At 41.6% G+C, this 15998-nt stretch overlaps 1 protein-coding gene across 5 annotated transcripts in view; it reads right to left on the reverse strand.

The window, feature by feature from the left end:
* LOC131947781 (potassium/sodium hyperpolarization-activated cyclic nucleotide-gated channel 4) overlaps positions 1 to 15998 on the reverse strand; it is a 200287-nt gene that overhangs the window by 156067 nt on the left and 28222 nt on the right. For 4 of the 5 annotated variants that reach the window (XM_059309088.1, XM_059309089.1, XM_059309085.1 and 1 more), the window contains exon 1: positions 11303 to 11525. The exons of the other annotated variant lie outside the window; for it this stretch is intronic. The gene's annotated coding sequence lies outside the window, so the exon portion shown is untranslated. Of the gene's footprint in view, positions 1 to 11302; positions 11526 to 15998 lie in introns of those variants that run through there. 5 annotated transcript variants of the gene reach the window in all.

Consider the following 15998-nt stretch of genomic DNA (forward strand, 5'->3'; position numbering starts at 1 on the left):
CCAGACGACCCGTGAACTAAAGTCACGTGATGACAACTGTGTCACACCTGGATAAACACACCCAGGGACGTTCTACTGACTTGAAACTAGATTTGACCTCGAGAGTTACGAGTTAGTAGTCTAGCTCTCTACCGCTAGGCCACTCCATCATTTTACATATATAAACAACACTGCTTAATGATAGTTTTTGCTTTACCATGCACCGTGTTAACAGATTTTTGACGGTGAACATAACAAAAATAACTTTAGGGTTGTCCATAATTAACGTCACTCGTTTTGCGGAATTTTATGGTCACGTAACGTCACAAAACGTCACAAAACGCCACCCCCCCCCCTGAAAGTAACGTCACTTGTCGATTGAAACATTTCCCCAGAATCACAATGTGTTTACTGCTTACTCCTTTTGTTCTCATGTCCTGCCACACAAGCCGTCCACAGTCACTTACATAACCACATACAAACTCAACCACATACCTACCCACACACAGTGGCGGAACTAGAAAAAAGATGGCCACCCCGCAAAAAAAAGTTTGGCCCCCCCCTATATATATATATATATATATATATATATATATATATATATATATTATATATATATATATATATATATATTTTATATATATATATATATATATATATATATATATATATATATATATATATATATTATATATATATATATATATATATATATTTTATATATATATATATATATATATATATATATATATATATATATATATATATATATATATATATATATATATATATTCAAACACGAAATACGAACATAGGATACTCATTTCTAGCCTGATCGGGTTTTGAAAAAAAAAAGCTTTTTTTTTCAATTAAAACAAATCTTGTGTGTGAGTGTTTCAGTCTGTTTGAAAACCTCTTTTTATTTTATGTCTGCTGTGATATCTTCTATCTTCAAGTCGGACAAAAGAATATGAAACATGAAAGCTTTGTATGTGTAATGGTTTCTCGTGTTTTGGTTATTTATATTTTTTTTGTATTTATATTATTAATTTTAAATACATTTCTCTTTTTGTACGATGATATTCTTCGGTATGTATTTTCTTCAAAATAATAATTAAAAGAAGTAATTGCTTTTAATTTGTTTAGTACAAATCTAATGAAAGGAGCTTATGAGCACCCCTATCTGACAATCTAAAAAAAGGGAAATAAGTCATGGAAGTGGTCTCTCGAGCAATGGATTTTTTTTTTCATAAGAATTTTGCCGACAAAAGCGTGTGTTTGAATGTAGGAGAAGGAGGACTCGGCTTTTACAATGGTTTAAAAAAACAAAGGGAAAAATAATATACAAGAGCGTGGGGATGGTGTCTATAGAATAAAGATAATCCAACCGCAGCTACAGTATTCTTTTTACAAACAATCATCGAAAATTATTTTTTAACTATAAAAAAATTGATTATGGTCGGCCGTGGGCCCCCTAAACACGTGCCCCCCCCCCCCCCCCCCCCCCCCCGCATTCCGGGTCTGGCGGCAATGCAGTTATGCAGTTCCGCCCCTGCCCACACACCACCCACTCACAATCGTTCACCCATCTCTTACACAAGCCGTTCACAACCACATACCTAACCACATACAACCTACTCACAATCGTTCACACACCTTTTAAACCCACATTTGACCTTGGGATAATAATACACAAACACAAGGGATTAACTCAACTCAGACCCGCACAATCCCTTAAATTCTAGACTATTCCAGCCGACTTACTAATGACCCCTACAATAAAAAAAAAATGAAAAATAAAATTCTTATATTTCTCTTAAACCTGTTTGGTTTTTATTCGTCTTGCAATAAATGAAATAAGTGTTAACTTCATTCTCAAGGTTAACTTTTTTAACTGCAACCATTACATTTTTATCACCCCGCCCCTCCCTTTAGTAACACAATCCTTACACCACGCACACCCCCTACTGAAGTATGACGTCATGTATGTAAGACACCCTACCGCTTTTCTTTGAGCGTTTTTTACCGTTGCGTTTTAATATGTTGCTGTTGATTACAACCAAGACGATACAACTTAAAGTTGTAATGAACTATTACGTCGCTATATTGCTGTTAATAACAGATATGTTGTAACCTACCTTCATACAGAATCACATAACCAGAGCCGAGGCTACATGTCATCTGACATCCTTATGTCATATGTCAAGTGACTAGTTGCCGTCTGATGGTGTTCTAACCACCTAAACGTCACGGTAAAGGTCACATAAAGGTCAAGAAAAATCCGCCATTTTGACGTGACGATGAAGACCAATACTAATCAATGGGGCTGTTTTATTGTAAATAGCAGAGGTGTAGGTAGAGAGAGTAAGATGGTGTGGGGTGTGGCGGGGGTGTTTAGTGGTAAGAAAGGAAGGGGTGTTTAAAGTGTGTTGTAATGAGAGGGGGGAGCTAGGGATATGGTGAAGTGTGGGGGCTGGGACAAGGTGTCATAAGGTGTTGTAAAGTTGTAGGTGTTAAAGTTACTGGGGTGTTCGATGGTGTAGGGGTGTGGGAGGGTTAGTTGATGGTATTTAAGGAGGTGGGTTGAAGGTGTGAGATGTGTGTTGGGGGGTGTTATGTAGGTATGGGGGGTGCGTTTGAAGGTGTGAGAGAGCGGTTTAAGGTGTAAGAGGTGTGTTTGAAGGTGTGAGAAGGGTGTTGTGAGGTGTGTATGTAGGTATGGGGGTGCGTTTGAAGGTGTGAGAGGGGTGTTTGAAGGTGTGAGAGGGGTAGTTGAAGGTGTGAGAGGGGTGTTTGAAGGTGTGAGAGGGGTGTTTGAATGTGTGAGAGGGTTGTTTGAAGGTGTGAGAGGGGTATTTGTTGGTATGAGAGGGGTGTTTGAAGGTGTGAGAGGGGTGTTTGAACGTGTGAGAGGGGTGTTTGAAGGTGTAAGAGGGGTGTTTGAAGGTGTGAGAGGGGTGTTTGAAGGTGTGAGAGGGGTGTTTGAAGGTGTGAGAGGGGTGTTTGAAGGTGTGAGAGGGGTGTTTGAAGGTGTGTATGTAGGTATGGGGGTGCGTTTGAAGGTGTGAGAGGGGTGTTTGAAGGTGTGAGAGGGGTGTTTGAAGGTGTGAGAGGGGGTGTTTGAAGGTGTGAGAGGGGTGTTTGAAGGTGTGAGAGGGGTGTTTGAATGTTTGAGAGGGTTGTTTGAAGGTGTAAGAGGGGTATTTGATGGTATGAGAGGGGTGTTTGAAGGTGTGAGAGGGGTGTTTTAAGGTGTGAGATGGTTGTTTGAAGGTGTGTATGTAGGTATGGGGGTAGTTGAAGGTGTGAGAGGGGTGTTTGAAGGTGTGAGAGGGGTAGTTGAAGGTGTGAGAGGGGTGTTTGAAGGTGTGAGAGGGGCGTTTGAAGGTGTGAGAGGGGTGTTTGAAGGTGTGTATGTAGGTATGGGGTTGCGTTTGAAGGTGTGAGAGGGGTGTTTGAATGTGTGGGAGGGGAGTTTAAAGGTGTGAGAGGGGTGTTTGAAGGTATGTATGTAGGTATGGGGTTGCGTTTGAAGGTGTGAGAGGGGTGTTTGAATGTGTGGGAGGGGAGTTTAAAGGTGTGAGAGGGGTGTTTGATGGTATGAGAGGGGTGTTTGATGGTATGAGAGGGGTGTTTGATGGTATGAGAGGGGTGTTTGATGGTGTGAGAGGGGTGTTTGATGGTATGAGAGAGGTGTTTGAAGGTGTGAGAGGGGTGTTTGATGGTGTGAGAGGGGTGTTTGATGGTGTGAGAGGGGTGTTTGATGGTATGAGAGAGGTGTTTGAAGGTGTGAGAGGGGTGTTTGATGGTATGAGAGGGGTGTTTGATGGTATGAGAGGGGTGTTTGATGGTATGAGAGGGGTGTTTGATGGTATGAGACGGGGTGTTTGATGGTATGAGAGGGGTGTTTGATGGTATGAGAGGGGTGTTTGATGGTATGAGAGGGGTGTTTGATGGTATGAGAGGGGTGTTTGATGGTATGAGAGGGGTGTTTGAAGGTGTGAGAGGGGTGTTTGATGGTATGAGAGGGGTGTTTGATGGTATGATAGAGGTGTTCGAAGGTGTGAGAGGGGTGTTTGATGGTATGAGAGGGGTTTTTGATGGTATGAGAGGGGTGTTTGAAGGTGAGAGAGGGGTTTTTGATAGTATGAGAGAGGTGTTTGAAGGTGTGAGAGGGGTGTTTGATGGTATGAGAGGGGTGTTTGATGGTATGAGAGGGGTGTTTGATGGTATGAGACGGGTGTTTGATGGTATGAGAGGGGTGTTTGATGGTATGAGAGGGGTGTTTGATGGTATGAGAGGGGTGTTTGATGGTATGCGAGGGGTGTTTGAAGGTGTGAGAGGGATGTTTGATGGTATGAGAGGGGTGTTTGATGGTATGATAGAGGTGTTCGAAGGTGTGAGAGGGGTGTTTGATGGTATGAGCGGGGTGTTTGATGGTATGAGAGGGGTGTTTGAAGGTGTGAGAGGGGTGTTTGAAGGTGAGAGAAGGGTGTTTGAAGGTATGAGAGGTGTTTAAAGGTTTGAGATGGGTGTTTGATGGTATGAGAGGGGTGTTTGATGGTATGAGAGGGGTGTTTGAAGGTGTGAGAGGGGTGTTTGATGGTATGAGAGGGGTGTTTGATGGTATGATAGGGGTGTTTGAAGGTGTGAGAGGGGTGTTTGATGGTATGAGAGAGGTGTTTGAAGGTGTGAGAGGGGTGTTTGATGGTATGAGAGAGGTGTTTGAAGGTGTGAGAGGGGTGTTTGATGGTGTGAGAGGGGTGTTTGAAGGTGTGAGGGGTGTTTGAAGGTGTGAGAGGGGTGTTTGAAGGTGTGAGAGGGGTGTTTGATGGTATGAGAGGGGTGTTTGATTGTGTGAGAGGGGTGTTTGATGGTGTGAGAGGGGTGTTTGATGGTATAGAGGGGTGTTTGAAGGTGTGAGAGTGATGCTAGATGGTGTAGATGTAGTTGCGTTTGAAGGTGTTGGAGGAGTGTATGAAGGTATTTGAGTGTGGAACATGGGTGTTGGCATTAGCAGGACAATGATGGTACAGACACATCATAATCTTAAATCTACCATCAAGATAAGAACGTCCACCTCGCATAACCTGAAGAGATTTATTTTAACGTAAATGGTAATAACCTAATCTTAACATTTCTAGTTAGTGTTTTGTTCACTGAAATGTAAAGACCATTAGTTAATTTAACCCTAATCATACCGATCACGTTAAACCCAGTGGCGTAGCGAGGTCGGGTGTCACCCGGTGCGGCACTTAATGGTGTCACCCCCCCCCCCAGAGGCATAGAGACCCTTCCCAGGGACAAACTTTCAAATTTTTTATTTGCACCCCCCCCCTCAAACTTTCCATTTGCAACCCCCACCCCCTCAAGTTTTCGATTTGCACCCCCCCCCCCCTCAACCCCTCAAACTTTCGATTTGCACCCCCCCTATCAAGTTTTCGATTTGCACCCCCCCCTCGAGTTTTTCTCTATATATTTTGCTATTTTTTGTCTTGGTGTCACCCCCCTAAATGGTGTCACCCGGTGCGGTCCGCACCCCCCGCCCCCCCCCCTCGCTACGCCCCTGGTTAAACCAGAGAAGTAGGATAATCCTAATCTTTTCTACCCTGTCAAACGGGAGAGGTGGAATAACCCTAATCCAATCTAAAAAACTCAGCTTTGGGCTAGTCTAAAACTCTTCATCCTGATATTCTGCGCGGGAAATAATTTCTGGGACGAGGGCTAGACCACATTAGCAACCAATCTGACTCCTCTTGTACCCCCACCCCCTACCCCACCCTCTCCCCCACCCCCTCCATGACCACCGTGATTGACTGGACGGTGCCGAGGAATTTGGCACTTCCTGCGTGGCAACAGCGCCACTAGCGGGCGTTTGTTGGGTGATTTTGTGGGCGTCGTTAGCGGTCTCCCTTTAGATCACGTGACAATGTTTCCATAGCAACCGAACCCAAACTTGACACAAACAGCAATACAAAACACTTTTAATAATAGACCTACACAGTTATACAATATGTATGTAATATGACACGAAAACCAGTATTATAAAAGGCTAAACAACATTTAAACTTTGCTCTCAACGTAAACACGTAATAACTTACATACCGCTAATTAATAAATCATAATATTTTCTTTTAATAACACTCTGTTAGTTTTTTTAATAACATTCTGTTAGTACTTTTAATATTTCTGTCAAATATTTAAAAAAATTATTTCTCTTTTATGACGTATAAGAAAACTTATACAGAGGCGTAGCGAGGTCGGGTGTCACCCGGTGCGGCACTTAATGGTGTCACCCACCAGAGGCGTAGCGACCCTTCCCGGGGATAAACTTTCAATTTATCGATTTGCACACCCCCCCCCCCCCTCAAACTTTCGATTTGCACCCCCCCCCCACCTCAAACTTTCGATTTGCACCCCCCCCCCTCAAACTTGCACCTCTTAAATGACTACTTAACACTCGAATTAATCATTTAATTATGTGGAATTATCAGTTTTCTCTGTATATTTTGCTCTTTTTTTGCCTTGGTGTCACCCCCCTAAATGGTGTCACCCGGTGCGGTCTGCACCCCCGCCTCCCCTCCCCCCCCCCCTCGCTACGCCTCTGCACTTATACATCCTTACCTATAAAAAATTACGTTTCACATTCCACAACTTTGCCTACAAAAATAAATTCCACATCTTTGCCTACAAAAATAAATTCCACATCTTTGTCTATAAAAAGATATTCCACATCTTTGCCTATAAAAAGATATTCCACATCTTTGCCTACAAAAACACACTCCACATCTTTGCCTACAAAACATCTTCCCCTGTTTGAAAAACTTGGCACAGAAGTACGGTCAACAAAATTGTCTTTGAATTTAAAAATAAAAAAAATTAATTCCGTGAATTCCTGATCCTGCATTAAAAAACCACACGATCTCCCGAATTTCGATATTGAACGAACTAAATAGACACACAAACATGCACGGACCCTAACACATTCAAATTTAGAAGAAAAAACTCATCTTGAAAGCGATGTTTGTTCTTTACATTTGCTTTCTATTCATTAAAGAAACCGCAGCCGTATCAAATATTTTATCCTTATTACTGCCTTGCGCTTGCGTTAAGCTCGTGATAATTATACTTTAGAAAACTGGATTTGCAATTATATTTTTAGGAAATTTTTCCTAAAGCCGATTTGATTTGTTTGACATAATTTTTATGTAGAAAACAAGAGGGTATAAAGAGTTTCAGAAAAAAAAATATTTTAAAAGAATCAATGTGTACAGAAAGTATCAATGTAGATTTTATTAACATGAAGCGAGAGAGAAAGAGAGAAAAGGAGAAATATATAGTAGGAGGGGGAAAGAGAGGAGGGAAATGAGAGAGAGAGAGAGAGAAAGAGAGAGAGGGAAGAAGAAAAAAGGAGAGGAAGGGAGGGAGGTGAGGATGGAGTGTTGATGCCGATGCAAATAGAACTGGATGCGTGCGGTGAAGTGGGAAACCACGTGCTGGGGACAATCACGTACCAACAGTATGTCAATAAACCACACATCACTCATGTGGTGGGACAACCACACTAAACCCAGACCCAGAAACCCACACGGTACCCAGAAAACCACACTATACTTGAGCTATAAAACCACACTATATCCAGAGCAACAAAATCACACAGCGTTCATATGGCGAGACAACCACACGTTACTCAGACCCAGAAAACCACAAACCACTAAACTAAAACTTGAAACTGTAAAGAGCCGCTCAATGAGCAAAGAATGTCATTAACTTTTCCAACAGCCTTGCTCCAGATCTGAAAACCAGAGGCATGGCATGCTTTAAAGCGTTGCATGCTTTGATAGTGTAACCCCCTCCCCCCCCCCCCTTTTGTTACAGCACATCCACTTGTACTCTTACTAGTGTAGAGTCATGCTTGGCTAGTGCACCCTCATGCTTGGCTAGTTCATTCCCCATATTTACATACAGATCTTGTTGTCAAGGGCAACTAGACCGTTGTTGCTTATCGTGATAATGTGGAAGAACATAATCATAGAGTAATGTGGTTACATGTAACATGAGTTACAATCGTTACATTGAAAGCAGCGCAGTGATTTTGTTATGAGTTATTTTGTAAAGTTTAAATGACCTCGTCTCAATGATTTTGTAGAAGTTTAACTGAGCCCTATGCCGTTGCTACAATCTTACATGCTAAACACGATATAAAAGCTATAGATCTACACAGAGGCGTAGCGAGGGGGGGGGGGGCAGGGGATGCGGACCGCACCGGGTGACACCATTTGGGGGGGGGGGGGTGACACCAAGGCAAAAAATAGCAAAATATATAGAGAAAAATGATAATTCCACTTAATTAACTGATTAATTCGAGTGTTAAGTAGTCTTTTAAGAGGTGTAAATCGAAATATTGAGTGGGGGAGTGCAAATCGAAAGTTTGAGGGGGAGGGGTGTGCAATTTTGTCCCCGGGAAGGGTAGTTACGCCTCTTGGGGATGACACCATTAAGTGCCACACCGGGTGACACCCGACCTCGCTACGCCACTGGATCTACCTAGTACGCTGCATGAGACTTGAACATTAGAGTGTAACTTTGTTTAGCGCGTAGAGATACAAGCGATGTACTTTAACAAATCCAGCTGGTGTTTACCTAAGGCGTAGTGATACAACTATGTCGCGGCACCACGGTCAACACCTGTCCCCTACGCCGTAGTAAATAAACCAGCCTCTAGGGGGTGTCACGGTGCCCAGGAACGGTAACTCCCAAGTGACATTTTCTATCGGTGTCGTGGTTATCTCAGGTTCGATGGCACCAACCTGAGGGTGAAGGTCATCTGCGAGAGTGCATCACGTGATGAGATAATGGAAACCTCGTGCTGAGTGCAAAACGACATACAAGCCAAAGGGGAGGGGTGGGCAGAGAAGGGGGGGGGGGGTGAGAAGGGGTGGGGTGAGAAGGGGTGGGGTGAGAATGGGTGGGGTGAGAAAACGTGGGGTTGAGAGGGGTTTGGTAATCATTTTTGAACACTTAATTTTCCCAGATTGGTGTGTAGAGCTGGAACGTTTAGTGATCGATACAGCATAGATTTATGAGAGGGACAGCAATCGTGCACACGATGTGGCGCCGCCTCGCCTAAATACGCATGTAAACATTGGATTCATACGACACGGAATTTGTGTAGGAGTAGGCGCAAGAAATCTGTAGGCTACATTTTGTGAGATGTTGGTCAGTATAACAAAGTGTGTGAGATGTTGGTCAGTATAACAAAGTGTGTGGGATGTTGGTCAGTATAACAAAGTGTGTGTGATGTTGGTCAGTATAACAAAGTGTGTGTGATGTTGGTCAGTATAACAAAGTGTGTGTGATGTTGGTCAGTATAACAAAGTGTGTGGGATGTTGGTCAGTATAACAAAGTGTGTGGGATGTTGGTCAGTATAACAAAGTGTGTGGGATGTTGGTCAGTATAACAAAGTGTGTGAGATGTTGGTCAGTATAACAAAGGGTGATGTTGGTCAGTATAACAAAGAGATTAAATGATGTTGGTAACTGTAACAAATAGACTGTGTGATGTTGGGTAACTTTAACAAATAGACTGTGTGATGTTGGTAACTGTAACAAATAGACTGTGTGATGTTGGTAACTGTAAAAAATAGACTGTGTGATGTTGGTAACTGTAACAAATAGACTGTGTGATGTTGGTAACTGTAACAAATAGACTGTGTGATGTTGGTAACTGTAACAAATAGACTGTGTGATGTTGGTAACTTTAACAAATAGACTGTGTGATGTTGGTAACTGTAACAAATAGACTGTGTGATGTTGGTAACTGTAACAAATAGACTGTGTGATGTTGGTAACTTTAACAAATAGACTGTGTGATGTTGGTAACTGTAACAAATAGACTGTGTGATGTTGGTAACTGTAACAAATAGACTGTGTGATGTTGGTAACTGTAACAAATAGACTGTGTGATGTTGGTAACTTTAACAAATAGACTGTGTGATGTTGGTAACTTTAACAAATAGACTGTGTGATGTTGGTAACTTTAACAAAGAGGTTGTGTGATGTAGCCCAGTATAACAAAATGTATTGTGGCATGTCTGCATCACAAACCCATCTCGTCCAAGGACACGACACGACCGGCATAGAAACAGTGCCGGCATGCGAGTAGAAGCCGGCGATTGTCCTTAAGCCGGCAGCTTTAGCCGCGTAAATGTCCTGTTAGCTGAACGGACACAAAGTTTTCAAACTTGGTTTAGCCGGCACTCGACCATAAGCCATCGATACAAATTATCGATCAGCCGGCTACATGTTTTGGCTCTATGTTCTACACATGGTAGCATTTGTTCTATCAATCATAGCACTTGTTTCTATACGATCATATTTGTTATAGGCGATAGAATTTGTTTTCTATAAGATCATATTTGTTATAGGCGATAGCATTTGTTTTCTATACGATCATATTTGTTATAGGCGATAGCATTTGTTTTCTATACGATCATATTTGTTATAGGCGATAGCATTTGTTTTCTATACGATCATATTTGTTATAGGCGATAGCATTTGTTTTCTATACTATCATATTTATTATAGGCGATAGCATTTGTTTTCTATACGATCATATTTGTTATAGTAGATAGCATTTGTTTTCTATACGATCATATTTGTTATAGGCGATAGCATTTGTTTTCTATACTATCATATTTATTATAGGCGATAGCATTTGTTTTCTATACGATCATATTTGTTATAGTAGATAGCATTTGTTTTCTATACAATCATATTTGTTACAGGCGATAGCATTTGTTCTATCAGTGATAGAATTTGTTTTCTATACGATCATATTTGTTATAGGCGATAGCTTTTGTTTTGCAAACAACTTAGCCATAGCTACAATATTCTACTGTAATAAACTATACCTACAATAAAGACAGGCTAAAATTTGTATAAATAAATGTAATATACAAGCACATTTAATTTTTACATTTATTTTTGTCTTAGAAATTGATACTTGTATAACACTTTTTTGCTTTCATTTTAATAACCCGATAAAGTAAAAAATTTAAAAAAAGCATGGGCTAGCCTATGAAAGCAAAAGTTCGTTTTTTTCCTTTACTTTGTGCTGGTCCGAGAATAACCCCATCACGTGACTAAAACTATCAAGCGACATTGAAACCCGAGGACAGCGAGATTTAGTATTCCTAACGGCACCCACCCCTCGAGCTCCGCAATTCAAAGTTTCCCCGGGGGGGACGGAGCGAGAAGAAGAAAAAGAGGGGTGCGTTCGCATGATTTCTTAATTGACATTTAGCGGTCAAGTCGTACTCACCACTTAGTGACGTCATGATTGACCTTTGTAGCCCGACCTTGTTAGAGTGTAGCATCAATTCTAACTCTCTTGGTTAGTCCCTGTACCCGCCACAGCACAGAACACAGAGCAATAAATCCAGTCCACAAGCAGAGCTATTCCAGTCCCGTATTGAACCACTGTTATGCCTAGGTGCACCTTACTTATTAAGGCGAATAAAGTTGTGTAAAGAGGGGGGAAGGAGGGCAGCAAGCCTCTCGCTCACTGGTACTGGATCGTAGGTTGCTCCCTCACAAACTGGCAGCGAGATATCCCGTCGATTACAGTAGCGTGGGTGGGGGAGGGGGGTGGGGGTGGAGGGGAGTCGCGCGGCCCAACACGGGATTACTCACTTTGGGATCTTTAGCGTTTTGTTTGTCTGTCCTGACTCGTCCGGTGGCGTTTTCTTCTGGGGGTCGTTAAGCCAGCGTCTGGGGTTTACGTGTCTTCGTTACGGCTGGTGGCACTGGTCTGTGTTACGTCGGTGTCACTGGTCGGTGTCACTGGTCGGTGTCACGTCGGTGTCACGTTGGAGTCACGTGTTAGTCACGTATTACAGTGTCACGTGTTACAGTGTCACGTAGGTGTCACGTGTTGGAGTGTCACGTTGGTGTCACATTTTATAAGTCGCTATTATAATGGCACTATTGGGGCGGGATGGTAGGATAGTAGAGCGCATGACTGCGAACACGAAAGTATCGAGTTCGGATCCCCGGCTATATTTCAAAGTCTGCACCTCAGTACAACCAGCACAGACTGGTATCTGACTCACGTTAGGGACAGTAAAGGCGGCTGGGCTTAGTGCTGACCACACTATCCATTCGTATGATGAGGTCACAGAAACAAGTAAACTCTACTTAACCGGCCACGAGAACCGCCAAGTTACTTTTAATACGCAACTCAACATTCACGAATCTCGTTAATTCCCCTAGCCTAGACAAATAACCTGCAAATCTTTACCGGTTAACTTTATATGTTAACCACTAAAACTTCTCTTTCAAACAGCTGTAGACAGTAACACATCGCGAACGAAAATCGCAATAAACTCCACAGCAGATTATTGTCTGAGGCTGTGAAGTTGCCATAAAACCTCATCAGCACAAGCGAAAGGTTTTAAAAACCTCCCGGCAACCGAACCTACTAAACGCAACCTGGTACGTGCACAAAGGCCACACGAACTGGTACATAGAGAGCTTCAAACGATGAGTTAAAAACATTAGAAAAATAAAAAGAAGAATTAAATCTGTAGGTTTGGATGGTGAGGCTGGGAGGGAGGGGCAGTAACCTCACCGGGGGGGGGGGGGAGGAGGTCACATTTTTTATAATCAAATTCTCATGCAAATTTCAAATAACCTTGAGGTGTCAGACTAGATGTGTTAATTATCACCTACATTTAACTTACTTAAAAAAAAAAAACATTTCATAACTGACCCGCTTACCGTGAGCTTAAAAATGTGTTAGCTTTTATACCCAGTAAGCTAATTGGTTAAGGAAATAATTAGTCGTGTCGTCATTTGAATTGATTTGGGCCAACGTGAAAGCTATTTCGGGGTTGTCGGTAGTGCTAAAATAACAATTGCGTGCGCATTTTTTTAATGAGGGGAGTACTTAATTAGTTCATTATAGAAACGCACGGCTTATTAAATTTGAAGGAGATTTTTTTAGGCAGCACGAAGTAGAGAACTCGTTAAGGGGAATATCGTGTAGGGGGCACGCAGTAGGTTAGGTATCCACTGTGGCGCCGCCTGACGTCACGAAGTATACCGTGTAGGTGCTACGTCATGCGCTGAAATGTTGCGTGGTTTTTTTTCAACAGTTTGAAAGTTGTTAATTTGCTAGTTAGTAGGGTTTTCACAAACGTATGCAATTAGGATATGACGTAACTCAACTTTGTTATGACGTAGTCACTATCAAAGAATGACGTGCATACGAAGCCAATGTTATGACGTAGACGGATAGCCAGGAAATGACCTAGATACAGACAGGATATGACGTAGACACAAAACTACGGTATGACATAGACACATCCAGAGTATGACGTAGACACAAAACCAGGGGTATGACGTTGAAATAAAGCAGAGTATAACGTAGACATTGCCTGAGTATGACGTAGGATACATATTATGTCAGCTCTAGTGTAGTAGAGACGGCCATGAAAAAAAAAGTCTCTCTTCTAGACAAATTATCGACGTGAGTCCGCTGATAAAGCCTGATTTGGTTAAGACAATATTTGAAATGATCAATCGGATTGGGACGTCAGGGGCGGTCCGGGAGGGAGGGGATGGGTAGATGGTGGGGGGATAGAAATGGAAGAGTATTACATCGGCCTGCTAGAACATTCGATTTTCGTGAGTTCACATGGGTGCATTCAACGAGGGTTAAAATAATACAGTCAGGAATTATCTCATTTTTTTTTAGCTTTCCCCGCATTCCTCTTTAATTCGAATTCTTCAGAAAATTTATTTCTTAGATATGTGTATACTATGTAGGGTATCGCTGTAGGCTGTTAGTTAAATCAGTATGGGAAATAATCTTTATTATAATGAATTTGATTTCAAATTGCCATTTAAAATTATTTTTTTTAGAATATTTTTTTTTTACGAAAATATTGTGTACTACAACTACAAACGAAGCAACTGCGCATGCGTAAGTTGTAAATAATAAAAATGTTATAATCAGGTATGTCAATGAGTAAGTTTGTTACACGAAGCTTCACATCGCTGTTTGTTATCGGTGGCTACCCGGGTGGGGGGGGGGGGGTGTCGCCACCCTTTGAGGACCAGTTCAACCCGGGGGTGGGGTGGTACTACCTATTGAGGACCAGTTCAACTCCCGACCCCCATATGATATTACCGCATCCCCGGGGGCATTAAGAACACGCCCACTCTGCTAACATAGATACGGCCACTTCAACTTTCAGGAAACACTATCTTAGCATTAAAGAAACGCCCTCCCTGAGAATGTAAAACGCCGCCTCCTGCCATAAAAAACGTCCCTTAATAAATTAACGATACGCCCACTTATGCTAAAAAATAAAAGGCCACTCCAGCTTTGAGGAAAAAATACTGTCTTGACATGAAAGAAACCCCCTCTCCTCGTTCTAAAGACACACCCATGTATCATACTTAAGAAACGCCCACTAAACGCGCTAGAGAAAACTCCCTCACCTAGAATGAAACCACGCCTACTTCAGACATTAAAAAAAAAATCCTCACTCCTAACATTTTTTAAAAAAATGATTAGATTTAATTTTTATAAAAGTACCCATTAAATGCTTCGTTTTGTTATCACAGCAAGACTGATGTTTCAACCGGTGACGCCAAACTCTCTAACTCACTTGTATTTTAAACGCCAAACTCTCTAACTCACTTGTATTTTAAACGCCAAACTCTCTAACTCACTTGTATTTTAGACGCTAAACTCTCTAACTCACTTGTATTTTAGACGCCAAACTCTCTAACTCACTTGTATTTTAGACGCCAAACTCTCTAACTCACTTGTATTTTAGACGCTAAACTCTCTAACTCACTTGTATTTTAGACGCCAAACTCTCTAACTCACTTGTATTTTAGACGCCAAACTCTCTAACTCACTTGTATTTTAGACGCCAAACTCTCTAACTCACTTGTATTTTAAACGCCAAACTCTCTAACTCACTTGTATTTTAGACGCCAAACTCTCTAACTCACTTGTATTTTAGACGCCAAACTCTCTAACTCACTTGTATTTTAGACGCCAAACTCTCTAACTCACTTGTATTTTAAACGCCAAACTCTCTAACTCACTTGTATTTTAGACGCCAAACTCTCTAACTCACTTGTATTTTAGACGCCAAACTCTCTAACTCACTTGTATTTTAGATGCCAAACTCTCTAACTCACTTGTATTTTAGACGCTAAACTCTCTAACTCACTTGTATTTTAGACGCCAAACTCTCTAACTCACTTGTATTTTAGACGCCAAACTCTCTAACTCACTTGTATTTTAGACGCTAAACTCTCTAACTCACTTGTATTTTAGACGCCAAACTCTCTAACTCACTTGTATTTTAGACGCCAAACTCTCTAACTCACTTGTATTTTAGACGCTAAACTCTCTAACTCACTTGTATTTTAGACGCCAAACTCTCTAACTCACTTGTATTTTAGACGCCAAACTCTCTAACTCACTTGTATTTTAAACGCCAAACTCTCTAACTCACTTGTATTTTAAACGCCAAACTCTCTAATTCACTTGTATTTTAAACGCCAAACTCTCTAACTCACTTGTATTTTCCCACGTTTTCTTTAACTTGCTTTCTCTGTTTGTGTGTTTGTCTTTCCAATCAAATCTTGCGATCGAAATTTCTGGCACTTCCCAGTTAGCTAGCGCGCTGAAATTTTCAGGGAAGCTTTCTTTTGGATGACCATTGAATATTCAATTGTTATTATTACTAAATTGATCAATGGAAACATTTTATTGAGCATTTTAGACCGCTATATAATCTATATATATAATTCTCCTCTGCTAGCCATTAGAAAAAAAACCAGCGACGCGTACCTCGCGCGCAGTGAAGCGAACGATCACATGTCGCCACAGGCTTAGGGGCAGAGAATTTAGCTTGAACCGAGTTTAAACTTACAGGAGGTAGGCCAGTTTGGGGGAGACGATATGGTCGAGTGGTTGGGCACACGATTGC

This window comes from Physella acuta, unplaced genomic scaffold, assembly GCF_028476545.2.
Source record: "Physella acuta isolate Inbredline_101_S28 unplaced genomic scaffold, ASM2847654v3 ptg000607l, whole genome shotgun sequence".
Taxonomy (NCBI): domain Eukaryota; kingdom Metazoa; phylum Mollusca; class Gastropoda; family Physidae; genus Physella; species Physella acuta.